Source organism: Haliaeetus leucocephalus, unplaced genomic scaffold (assembly GCF_000737465.1).
Source record: "Haliaeetus leucocephalus isolate CR32 unplaced genomic scaffold, Haliaeetus_leucocephalus-4.0 Scaffold802, whole genome shotgun sequence".
NCBI classification, from domain to species: domain Eukaryota; kingdom Metazoa; phylum Chordata; class Aves; order Accipitriformes; family Accipitridae; genus Haliaeetus; species Haliaeetus leucocephalus.
Window position 1 is genome coordinate 5,360,495 of NW_010973238.1, and position 12,462 is coordinate 5,372,956.

A 12,462-nucleotide genomic window follows, 5' to 3' on the forward strand; every position below is an offset into this window, starting at 1 on the left:
GGGGGGGGTGGGGGGGGGGGGGGGGGGGCAGTGCTTTCAGGTGCTCTGGAACAGATTTCTCCGTTTTAAACTTTTTTCTGTTCAACCACTGAAATGTATTTCCAGAGGTTCATGTTAAATCAAGGTCTAAACTTAAGCATTTTATCCCTAAGACAGTATCAGTTGTAGGAGCAATATTTCACTGCCACTTCAGACTCTTAACGTGGGCACAATTGTATCAGGAAAATGGAACTGGGTTTCTGTGACAGGAGTGCTATAAGCACATTTATACAAATATAGCTTACATCATGGAAGTTTAATTTCCTCAAAACAGTTTAGCTAAAGGGTGTAGATATCCTGAGAAAACCCTGGATGCTTCATCTAAGAGTCCTGATCCTTAACAAAAGATGCTTGTTGTCCTTCCAATTGGGTTCAAATAAGTGAAACTCACATTTCATGCAGGCTTTTACAAACTGAAATGGAAATCAAGAATACAGGGAAGGATAAGAAAGAAAATGCAGAAACACCACGTCTGTACTGAAGACTAACTGATTACAGGAGGCCTGACTTACAAGCAGGCAGTAAGTGCTTTACCCTTCTACATTATCAAACAAGAGTTACAACTTGTCCAGCAATGAAGTCCAGCATGGAAAAGATTAAGAACCATCAAACAAAGCTAGTATTAGCCAAGAACAAGAGTTAAAGCTTACAATTACTCCTCCTTTGTAACAGCCTGCTGACTTTTTAATCCTTCTTCTGGCATCATATGCCTCTGCAGCACTTCATCTGAACCCAAACAGGCATCTGTTAAGCACATCACCGGCTCCAGTGTGACAGACCAGCTCAAATTCCTATAACATAGCAAGTTCATTTTTGGAGCTGGATATGAAATGGTGAATTCTGATCTGTATTATTATTTCTTGGATTCCAGTGTAAGAGGAATTTTCTTTGCGGGGATTTCATATGGAGCTGGAGCCCTGGGTGCTCGATTCGCTGGAACAGTCATAAAAGCTTAAGATTTTTAAGCCATTCTTTTATGAGATTGGTTTGAAACAACTTTCTTTTGGACTGGGAATTAAGGGTTTAGATTGTGGGTGGGAGATTACTGGCCAATGGCCATGTATCTTCACTGACTGATGTTTGATGAGCCACTGAGCCTTCAAGGAAACCATCTGCCTGTCTCCTCAGCCAGAAGGCTCCTAGCCAGAGAAAGCCAGTAAGAAGCAGAAGACATCTGCCTATGCAAAGGAGTAGTAATGTGAGAAGCTTTCTCTGCACCTTGTATGGCCCTCACAAAGGCACATTTATAATTACTCCTTCCAGGAAACAAACCATATGTAAAGTGGTAGACAAATTTCTATCTCTCTGTGTTCTCCTGTTACCCTAGCACATCAGTACAGCTGAAGCTTCCACCGAGAATTCTGTAACTTTTAAGGCAGGATCTTTTCCTTCCTTTTTATAACAGCTCTACCTACTGCCTTGTTCCATTCCTAAATGTACCTATAATTGAATGCTGAACCATATTGGGGTTGCCCCCCACCCCCAAATTCCATGCCACTAGAGTTCTAAGAAAAAAATCCTAGTATTATTTACAGCACCACCACCACCTAAAATCCTGCAAATCCTGCAAATATTATCCCCCCTATTTACGTGGAGTCCTATTCCCATGCTGCCCCTGCACCCAGAGAGGCTAACCATCCTATAAGCACATTATACAAACCATCCTCTCACAAAAGTCCCCACCCTTGAATTCTCTTCTGTGACTCCATCTTACACTACAAACCTGTCCTCCTCTTGCATAGCAAACCACATATTCCAGCTCAGGAAATACAGAGTAGGGAAAGAAAAAAAGTAGAAAAGATGCACTTAAATCAGCACAGATGTTTCCTTCACCACAAAATGTCAACAGCTACGTTTTCTGGTTCATTTTCCTTTAATTTTCTATACCAGTACCACATTTAGTGACTTCAGAGTGTACAAAATCTTTGTAGCAAGTATTTTGCTTAGAACAACCTTAGCTGTACTCTCATCCCCTCCATGTTCCCTTTTCTTAACATCTAGAAAAGGGAATTTTGCTGTTAGAAAGGCTGAGTAGAACTTAAAACCAAACAAGCTCAAATTCAGAATATGGAACACATTTTTACCTGTGAGGTTAACTATAGCAAGGAAAGGAGCAATGGCTTGTCCATGTCTTCACGTCAAGACTGGATTCCTTTCTGAAAGGTACTTTTTCTCAGCGTAAGTTACTGTTTAAGTACTGGAATAACTGGAGCCTCATACTCTGTTCTGGCTTCAAGTCTACAGTTCTATGACCATTCAGAAAAATCAGCTGGGAAACCTACATGACAGGGTAATTGCAGAAGCCACATTTTCTATTTCTCATGCTTGTCCATCAGATATGCTTTCTCATCCAGTGAGAGAACAGAGAGACTCTTTGACTAATTGCACATAGGCAATGTCAAGTGTTAAATGCTTATGGCAAATGCTTGAGACCAATTTGTGAAGTTAAAAATAAACTGTGGAAACAAATCTGCCAAAGAAATCCATATAGCAAACATTTGAGGGAAATTGCAGCCTATTCTCAAATATTCTGTGAGCACCCAATGAGGGCAATTTCATCAAATAAATGATTGCTAACAAAATTATGTTCTCAGTTCATTTTAGAATCCAGATTTTATTAAACTGAGGCCTGAAGTCCAAGGATAAGTTTATAATAGCAGTGTTTTGTCAATTGACCTGGGACAGTATATTCACACACATGGGAGTAGACACCCTTGGTAACTAACCAGACATACTTTAAGCCCAGATGTAGATGGAACCTTATTTAGCCTAGATCAGAGTTCAGTTAAACCACACAACACAAAGATTGTCAGTTGACACTATAATCAGTTATTTTGAACAAATTTCCTATTTTATTTCAGTGGGACAGATTAACTTATTTAATTCACTATATTGTTAAATGAAAAACTGCAATAATATTCTATTAAATAGGCTTCTCTCACATACTGAGAGTATATCCTTAAAGAAATTATCCTTTGTATATTACTGCAGCCAAAATCTTCACTAACTCTCAACAGACATTTGTGGATTTAGTACAGAAGTGAACACTTCCCCCATTCTTCTCCAGCAGAGGCAGAACACAGAAATTTCAGAACTGTCAGGAAAATGACAAAGCTACCTAAACCAATGAATGAACAAAGGTATACCAGGAACTTCTGCACATCTTTAAAACAAACGGATGGTCACTGAAACTAAATGATGGGAATTCAAAGTGGATAAAAAAAAATATTTCATACAGCGTGTGACTAGATGATAGAGCTCATTGCCAGGGAGGAAGGCACAGGGCCCAAGAACTTATCCAGACTTAAATTGACGATTTGAATGTTTGGAAAGATATACAGACCATCTAGAGTAATGTCATTAACTACATGTAAAACTCCTTATTTTAGTATTTATCTATTAGAAACCAGGATTAGACATCTGCATTATAAAGCACTACCCAACATCTGCCAGGTTGTTCCATTTTCCTCAGGATTACTGACACAACAGGCACGTGTATAAACCTCAAACAGCTGTTTTGTGATATACAGCTTTTTCACAAACAGAAAAGAGAATCTTTAAAGTCCAATTTGAAAACTTTCAGAAAACTGCACATTAGAAATGTATTCCCAATCTTTTAATGACAGCCTACAAGCTCCAATTTGTAATGGTCGCAGGTCTATATATCTCACCCTTTGACTGCAGAAATTCCAAAATATTCTTTTATTGCAAACCTATCTTCTCTATCACCCTCAATTCATATAACTGAGACATGTTAGTCAAAGACTGTCTGACATTCAGGACTGAAATCTATAAACTGTTTTCTCAGACTGGTTGATGACCTTAAAAGTCTGTAAAACAACAGTGTATACGCAAAGGTCAGTGAAGGTTTCAGAAATCACTCCCACTCCCAGTGCTGACATTACCTGTTGTCTGTACTGCTGAAGCCATCTAACATATTTAAGCTAGTTTACTGTTTAGAATCAAAGATAAATATCTGGAACTCAAATTTCCACTAATGACACCTTTTGTTAACAGATAAGGTTTGGAAAACTTCTATATAGACACCATTCAGGTATTCAGACTTTCTTCCCCTTGCCAGAAGCTGCAAATGTCAGTGTCCTGTGAGCAACATATAGTAGGTAAAATGTCATATGATGGCCTTTCGTTCCAATGCTGTTTGCCTCATTGTGGTAAACTCCATGGATTCTGCATTCATTCATTGTGTCAGCACTAGAAGTCCAAAGCAAATAACACTTAAGCTGATTCTGTCTGATAGCTGTAGAGAAGAGGAGAAGGATTTAGGACACCAGAGTTTATTCCCAGCCACACAGAAAACATATGGTAGTCACAGGAAACCTCTGCAACCCAGTTTCTCTAGCAATGAAATGAGAGAAGCTATCACTAAGTTTGATTGACTTGTGATTAAAAAACACATTGAGTTCATCAGACAAAAGACTAGGTAAAACACTGTCTCTTTTTTTTTCCCTTTTTTTTCTTTAAATCAGGCAAAAATAACCCAGCGGAAGTCTCAAAGTGGGGAGTAAGTAGGCAATATGGTCAGGATTTTCTAACTTAACCAATAACTTTTTAGAGATCTGGACTGTTTCTCTCCCATTGAAGACATGCTGCTGAAGAGACCTAATTTTCATGGGAATACAATTATGTGAAAGATGGGTATTTGCAGAGGATGCCTCAAATTTAGCCCTACAAGATGGCTCACAAAAAAACCCACAAAATTTTAAACCTTGGCCAGAATGTCATAACGATTAGTTACATGACTATCACAGCTAGATTTGGGGTTTTTTTTTAATTACTGAAGTGCCACAAAAACGGGGACATCTAAGATATAAGTTACAAACACAAAACAAATAGTTCTGGCCTTGGCAACGTATCAATTGCTTGTCTTCCTGTGCTTCTTTCTCTAGTTTTTAATAGCATTGTGCTTTCCTCTGCTGTTTAAGTCTTTGTTAGATGCTGATAGGCACTCACTCCTCTGTTTAGACATTAAATTGCTTTGCACAGGCTCCTTGTTTAAAAAGAGATTAGGGTCCTAAAGCCTGAATGGTGTAATTTGCTCAGCACTCTCCACTGCCACAAAAATCAACAAGAACCAAGAGTACAAAGCTCAGCAAAAGTAGTGCTCAGATCCACGCAGGATGGAGCTTTCAGCTACATAGGTGTAGAAAGAGGACACAGAGGACTCAATAAACGAATTACAATGCTTTCCTCCTTACCATCCAGTAAGAAAAAGGGAGAATAATTTTTCTTGTAAATAGGTACATTTTGAGAAGCCAATTAAAAATAAAGCCAACCAGCGACATAAACAACAGGATTTTGTATGACATTAGTGCCAAAAGGCCCACACTGAGATACAGTCTCCACTGTGCTCTGCATTACACAGGTGTAAGGGATATCACTCAAAGAGCTAGGTATAACCTGGCAGTGAATAATTCCAAGGCTGAAAATGAAAAAGGGATTTCTTACCATCAGATCTGAACCAGGCTTTCCCTTGGGTTAATAATACACTTTTAGCATACATTGTGACATGTTCATAACTGGCATCTCACATTTCAGGGCCTGGATTCTCAGGGTCCTGGACTCTGCCATGAAGTAAACCCCTTCCAGACCTATCACCCCACCTCAGCAATTAAATACACAACAGATTGAAGAATTTTTCCCACCATCTAGATAGGGAACGGGGGGAGTGTAACTAAATTGAGTTTTCCATAAGTTGTTACCAAAGCTAAGCACAGAAGTCAGGCATCTTTAGACTCATTTGATGTTGTTATCCACAAATCCAGTCTTTCCATTTCCAAACCTCCTTTACACCTAGATTGATAACAAACATGTCAGAAGCTGCGTGATTTTTTTAGAGGTTGGGCAATTTAAACTTGCTCCTGCCAACAGCAAATAATCCCATGCAAGCCAATGGGAACACTGCAGCAACAGGAATTCCTGACCTGCAAAATGAATTGCAGATTTGGGCATCACATCTGGAAAAGAACTATTTTCAAGATCATGTAGTTAAAATACACCATGAAGGCCCACACCACTGGAAAAGCTGAAATAAGCTTTTAGCATTATGTGGCCTGTTCCTTAACACAAGCACCCTATGTTTTAAAGGCAGTCTGAGTTATCTTTAGGCCCTATAACATACCAACTGCCACATGGATTCTCTGGGGTTTTGTTTACACCGCTGAGAGTTTTCCATGCTCCAACAGACTGTGCCTCCACAACCCTTAGATACTTGTGACAGAGCAAAACCCCTCCTGGATAGCAGTTCCATTTCTTCAATAGCACTGTCCTTAGACTTGTCATCATAATGAGAACATTTACACAAAAGCACTGATAACTGACTAAAGGGATATGTGACTTGGATTAGTGGTAGTTTTAAACAACTGCCTTCAATAAACCTTTCAGCTTCCTATCTTATGGTCTTGAGGGAGTTTTATTTTTCAGAGGAAGAAAAATGTTATTAGCAAAAACTATTTCCATCGTCCTACCCAGTATTTGTTGTACAATCTCTTGTTTTGTTTGCTTTAATTTAGGTCCAGAATCTGCAAAGCTTGAGCTTGGTCGCAGACCTCTCAATGTACCTTTCAATGTTCGAGATTCACACACAGAGTCACACGGAAAAGATTTTGATGACTGCCTAAGGTAGTGTCACACCACATGGCAATTGTGCTGGTTTGCATTCTGGGGAGATAGAACATAGCAGATCATAGGTAAATCCAACTAGCTGCACATGGGACATGAAGTGAGTGACAGTGGCATTACACTGCACATGTATCAGGTGAAAGCATCCAAGCAAGACAGTCTAAGAAGGTAATACGATGTAAGAGCCTTACTTAATGTATGAAACTTGGCAAGACAAGGTAGCAAATGCTTCCAAGATTAGACCCTAGTCTGTCAACTTGTCTGAGCGGTAACTAAGTGCCTCAATCTCCACTACCTGGCATCTCCAGGAATCTATGCAAATTTGGTGTAAACTATCTAACTTGTGGAGAAAAAGACCATGGAAGTACTGACTTAGATTAGCTTTAACTGTTGCAGGATTTCATCCTTAGAAAAGTTTCACTGCTGGTATAAATCAATAAAGTTCCATAAAAGTCAGAAAAATTACTACATGCTACACTAGCAATGTACCAGCCCCAAAGATGTTTTCTAATTGCTTTGTGAAAAAAAAGTTCATTATTTATACGAAAATTTAATAGTGCAGAGAGACACTTACCCTTCTTCACTCTTTTCTCCTCCTGCTCCGTGGAAGAATTTGGAACAGTAACAGACATAATGCATGCACATTTTTAATACTTGCACGCATTAAATACTTGCATGCATGCACGCTGTGACTTAAAACATGCCTACAACCTGGCTAATCATCTCCATTTCAAAAATGCAATGAGGATTTATGAGGAGATTAATTGAGAAATGAGGCTGAGGGGGTGGGGGATAGCCTTACCCATTCGGGAAATGAACTCAGCGTCACCTTTAACCTCCAAGTAATTCTTTGTCACAGAGCACAAAGCAACTCATCATACCAGAACAGCAGCAGGACAGAAACCAAGCGGAAATCTATCTGGTTAAACACCTTCTTTCCCAGGGATTAAAAGGGATGGTTAGAGCACTGGTGTTATTGTGGTCATAGCACCTCCAAGGGCTGGTTTTAAGGTGGTATCTCCCAAAAGGTGACCTAGCTGCTGCTGCTTAAGAGAGCAAAGGCCAGTGTATACTGAGGTGATCAGCTGCTCCCCAAACCCCAAAATGCTGTTTCTCTTAAGTATGCTGTCCTGACTCAAAAGCTTTGTGCCAGCATCCCAGCTCTCCACAGCAGCCACTGGGTGGTCTGCTTGGTGACTATTGGTGCAGAGGGCCAGAAGCAGGAGGGAAGAGGGTCCTTAAGCCCCAGTCCTCACAGCAGGTGAACTTTGGCCATTCTGTAATCTCTTCTCTCCAGTTTACCTGCAACAGAGAAGTAAGCAGGTGAAGAAATGACAGGAAGAACAAAGCACTACGGCAGTTGTGCTGTTTGTTAGTACTGGGTATGGGAAAGTCAAAACTACAAGAGGAAGAATGAGGTCTAGAAGAAGGAATCCTCCAGAGGGACACAAGCAGACCTGACAGAATACTAAATCATAGTGAGGAAATGCAGAAGAATTATGTACATGTGTTTTTAATTCTGTTTTTATTGTTTAAGGTAGAGAGGATGATTTAGAAGTCCCTCTCTGAAGTCTCTTTTATTTGCTCTAATGGTCTTGCTATAACCTGCCTAGAAAGATTCAACCCAAAACACACCATCTGTGCCATACCCGAGGAAAGTGTCTGGGAGAAGACATCTGGCAACTCCAGTTTTGGAATTAGGATGCATAAGCCAATGAGACCAAGTTCTTCGTTCCAAGACAAAGGGTGTACGAAAAGGAATAAATTCAGAAGCCAAAAAACAAGGCATGCCTAAGATTAAGATACATTACAAGAAGCTGGATCCAGTCTGCAAAGCAGAGTAATGGTCTGGTGAGTCTTTGAGAAGGAATGATGGAGTGCATTAATGAAAGAGACAAAGTTGGCCTGCACATCTCTGAAGGTACAATAGAGTAAATCTGTATTTTCTGGGGCAGGTAGAAAACCGGATTCTTTTCTAAGAATCCTACTTTACTGTTGCTTCTCAAGTATCCTTAAAGTCATTGGCAAAGGCAAATGACAATGACGGATGCGAGTTTGTTATGCTGAGTGCCACAAAATTGCGCAGAGCAAATGACTTGTACTGTCTTTCTAAGAAGTTGAATGTGTCATGTTCCTAAAGTGCTGTTGCTCAGGAATCAGTGAGACCTCCCTACAAATCAATGAAACAGAACCTTGCTATACATTTTGCTAGTACTATTTTTGTCCTTTCCTAATATAACTTCCAAACCTTCCTCCTTCCCCATGTCCCTGCCACAGATCCCCAATTCACACAGCTAAAAACACAGAGTGCCTCCTACAATTTTTTCCAACAGGTGCAGTCCTTAAAGACAAAATTAATTTTTTCCTTTCTTTGAAAGTCATCTTCATTCAGCCTGGCTCCTAAGGGAAATTAATGAGCACTCACTGAATATGTTTACATAAGATCTCCTCAGGATTTATACTATTAAGCATTAGGAGTGTTTTAATCTGCCCTCTAAGGGACAGAGAAGCTGATATGGCTGGCTAAAGATGTCTCAATACAATGAATGCTGTCCACTCACTACTGGCAGCATTGGCTGCACTAACACACTGTTGGCTTTGCAGCAGGCAACCACATCTGCTCTGGTGACAAAGAGACTAGCAGCAGAGGATGGGGTTACAGCTGAATAAAAGCTACTGATTTAATCAGAAGTGTTCAGGGCTCTATTGTCAGTGAGATGCTGCAAGACCAAGGCACGCTCAAAGTCCAAGAGGCTGTAAGACCCTGGCTTTGAGCACAGCTCGCACTGACCCTACAGCTGGCCCTTGAGCTACCACACATGGCTGTCCCCACTATCAGCAGCAGTGACTCTCCATGACAGGAGGGAGACCTGTTGCACTCCTAGTAACACACAAACAAGCCTGTTGTGTGCTTCTGCATACCCACATGTATTTTCTCACATTGATCTATACTGGACCCCAACGGCTTCTTCCCAGGCAGCGTTTCTCAGAAAAGCCTCTCTGCTGTAGGAATGTCATCACTGAGTGTAAATTCAAGTTCCTAGCAGACTCCACAACGACAGCTTAGCCTATACTCTCTGATATAGGCTCCTTTGGAGTTAGAAAAATTCTTTTGCTAGTTCGTATTTACATAAAAGAAATAATATAGTTCTTTATGTAACAACAATAGTATGTATCTTCATAGTGAAATATATACTTGTGTATGTGCAAGCATACATGCAATATATATTTGTGCACAAACACACAAATACAGTTCATTTCTATATAATAAACTGTAAATCCAACTCTTGAACTCTCAGACTGACTGGTCATATCATGTCTAAGTGAGGAAAAAGCCAGATACCTTCTCCCTGTTGTAACTTTACTGAAGCCAGATGTCTTACATCAGAAAAGACTGTGGTCTAGCACAGCTATTGGATCAAGACAATATGATTTCAGCAATGATTAAAGACGCCTGTGGCTTCTGGGCACACAGGAACAAAGGAAACCCTTCTGTTGGAAGAGGGATTAGATGAAATTCACTGCTGCTTCCACATTCGCAATTTTGTCTCCTTCATTAGTCAATGAAACAATAGACTCTCAGATTAATTAAAAGAAAAAGGAAACAAATACTATATACAGACCAGTTTACAATGCCTATCCTGCAGTTCCTTTTGACTGCATGTTTCCCCAGGTAAAGCTAGCCAGCTAAAGGAGAGTGGCACAAGAGCCATTATGTCATGCAAATTCAAGAACCAAAACTTTAATGCGAATCATTTTTTCTTTTAATAAAGAAATATAAAGCCAATGCCACCCTGAAGTCCCAGAGTACTGTATTAACACTCGTGTCAGCTGTAGGGCTTTTGGACTGCTATATGTTGGGGTTTTTTTTTTCTTTTATAAGTCTATTTGAACTTGTCTGTATTTCAGTTTGCTAAAGCTGTTTAGTCACATATGAACTCCATTCATGGCCAGCTGTAATAAACGTCACATGCTGTAACCCAAGCAGGCAGTTGTGCTAGTTTGCTGGAGATCCTCATTCAAAAAAAGGAAGAGAACAAGAGCAGTTTTAGAGATGCTGTAAATGCTGAGCAGCTCACTGTGAAAACTAATGCATGGTACTTACTCTCCATGGAAAGACAAGGCCTGCAAGTGGGGTAGCAGGGAAGCCTGTTTACACCAGGCTCCTCTGAGCTAACAACTTCTTCGTAATGATTTACTTTAGAGGCAATATCATACATTTGATTTGAAAGGCAGATATAAGCATCTTATACCCTTGATGGATACAGAGCAGACTATGTAAAACTCCTGCCCTGTGGGCTGCATGGTAAAGAGCAGAACAAGTCTCTTCTTGGTATAAATTTAAAGGGAGGACCTACAATATGGAGAAATCTTCAAAGGCCAGTCAGGTTTCCAGTCCAGCAACCCTGCCAAGTGTTCCTTTAATCCTTTATTTACCAGTAAATCTGCCGCTCTGTTCAGCAGGCTTTTACTGGTATTGGGTTTCAGCTTGAAACCCAAAAGCTGTAAGCATATGCTGTGTAGCCTTAATGAGAAACTCAACCTATTAATGGGCAGACCTTCTCCACAGGACCAGGTCTTGGCAACATGAGTCAGTTCCTGAACTTTCACCTCCCACTTGGCAGCATACCAGACTAACTCCACACCTCTCAGCTGGCTTACATTATCAGCTCATTATTAACATACATCAGGGCCAGATCTCTTTTACATGCACCCAGCAAACAGGAAACTACACAAGGGGAGGGCTCCTCATTTTTGTCTGACTCTGGAGCTCATAAAAATGACTAATTAGAACCAGCTATAGCGGAGGCACTCTGCAGAATTGCTCGCATGTTCTCTGCCTGTGCACCTTAGTCCTGACTAGTCCTGACTTTGGATAGACATGATGAAATGCTATGCTAGTCCATGGCTGGCTGCAATAATCGGGCATCCCTTCCCTCTGCCACAGTATCTTACAGCTCCTTTCACCAAGAGCTTATGTGAGGCAGAGATGTGCTATTCTCCTTACTTTACAGTAAAGAAATCATTATGCAGACAGAATAAATAACTTGTGTAATGTCACACAAAGTCTACAGCAAAGCAAGCTGGGTTTCTTGAAATCAGTTCCTCTGCATGGACTCCCCTCTGCAATAAAGAGAACTGTGGGAACTCTTTGCAGCCAATTTCAAAAGAGAATGGTGTATATTTTAGATCTACACGCTTGCATGGATTCAGAGACTTAGGTTCACAGCTTCACTTTGAAGTGGTCTGCAAACCCCCAGCAATGTACACACCACACTTTGGGAAAGCATTACAGGGAGTCTCTCATGATGAGAGTTGTCTCTCATCAAGCATGGAAGATGATTCTCTTGCACAGTAAGCACTATCCTTAATAAAATGCTACTATTTGTTATGAGTTGTCCCACTTTTTTCCCCCCTTACACTATTTACTTTTGTTCCTCCTTACCAGTCACCCTTATGCTCAGAAGATTTGGCAAAACAAAAAAGAGTCTCTCTTCTCCAGATGCCTGGTTCAAATCCAGTCCAGCCAGGCAGTAACCGAAAGTTGCATCAACCTGATAACTGTTTGGGTATCATGAGAGCCCAGGTGCCAGTGCACAATCAGTGCCCACATCAGAAAATGTAAATGGAGACACGCTCAGGGAGCAGGAAAGGTCAGAAAAGTCTCCTCAGGTCAGAAAGGGGGGGTTATTAGTAACGTGGATTAAACTAATGCTGTTACACAGCATTCTGTACCTGTAGTCATCTTAGATTAAGGTACATATCTCCTCTAAATGCATAGAC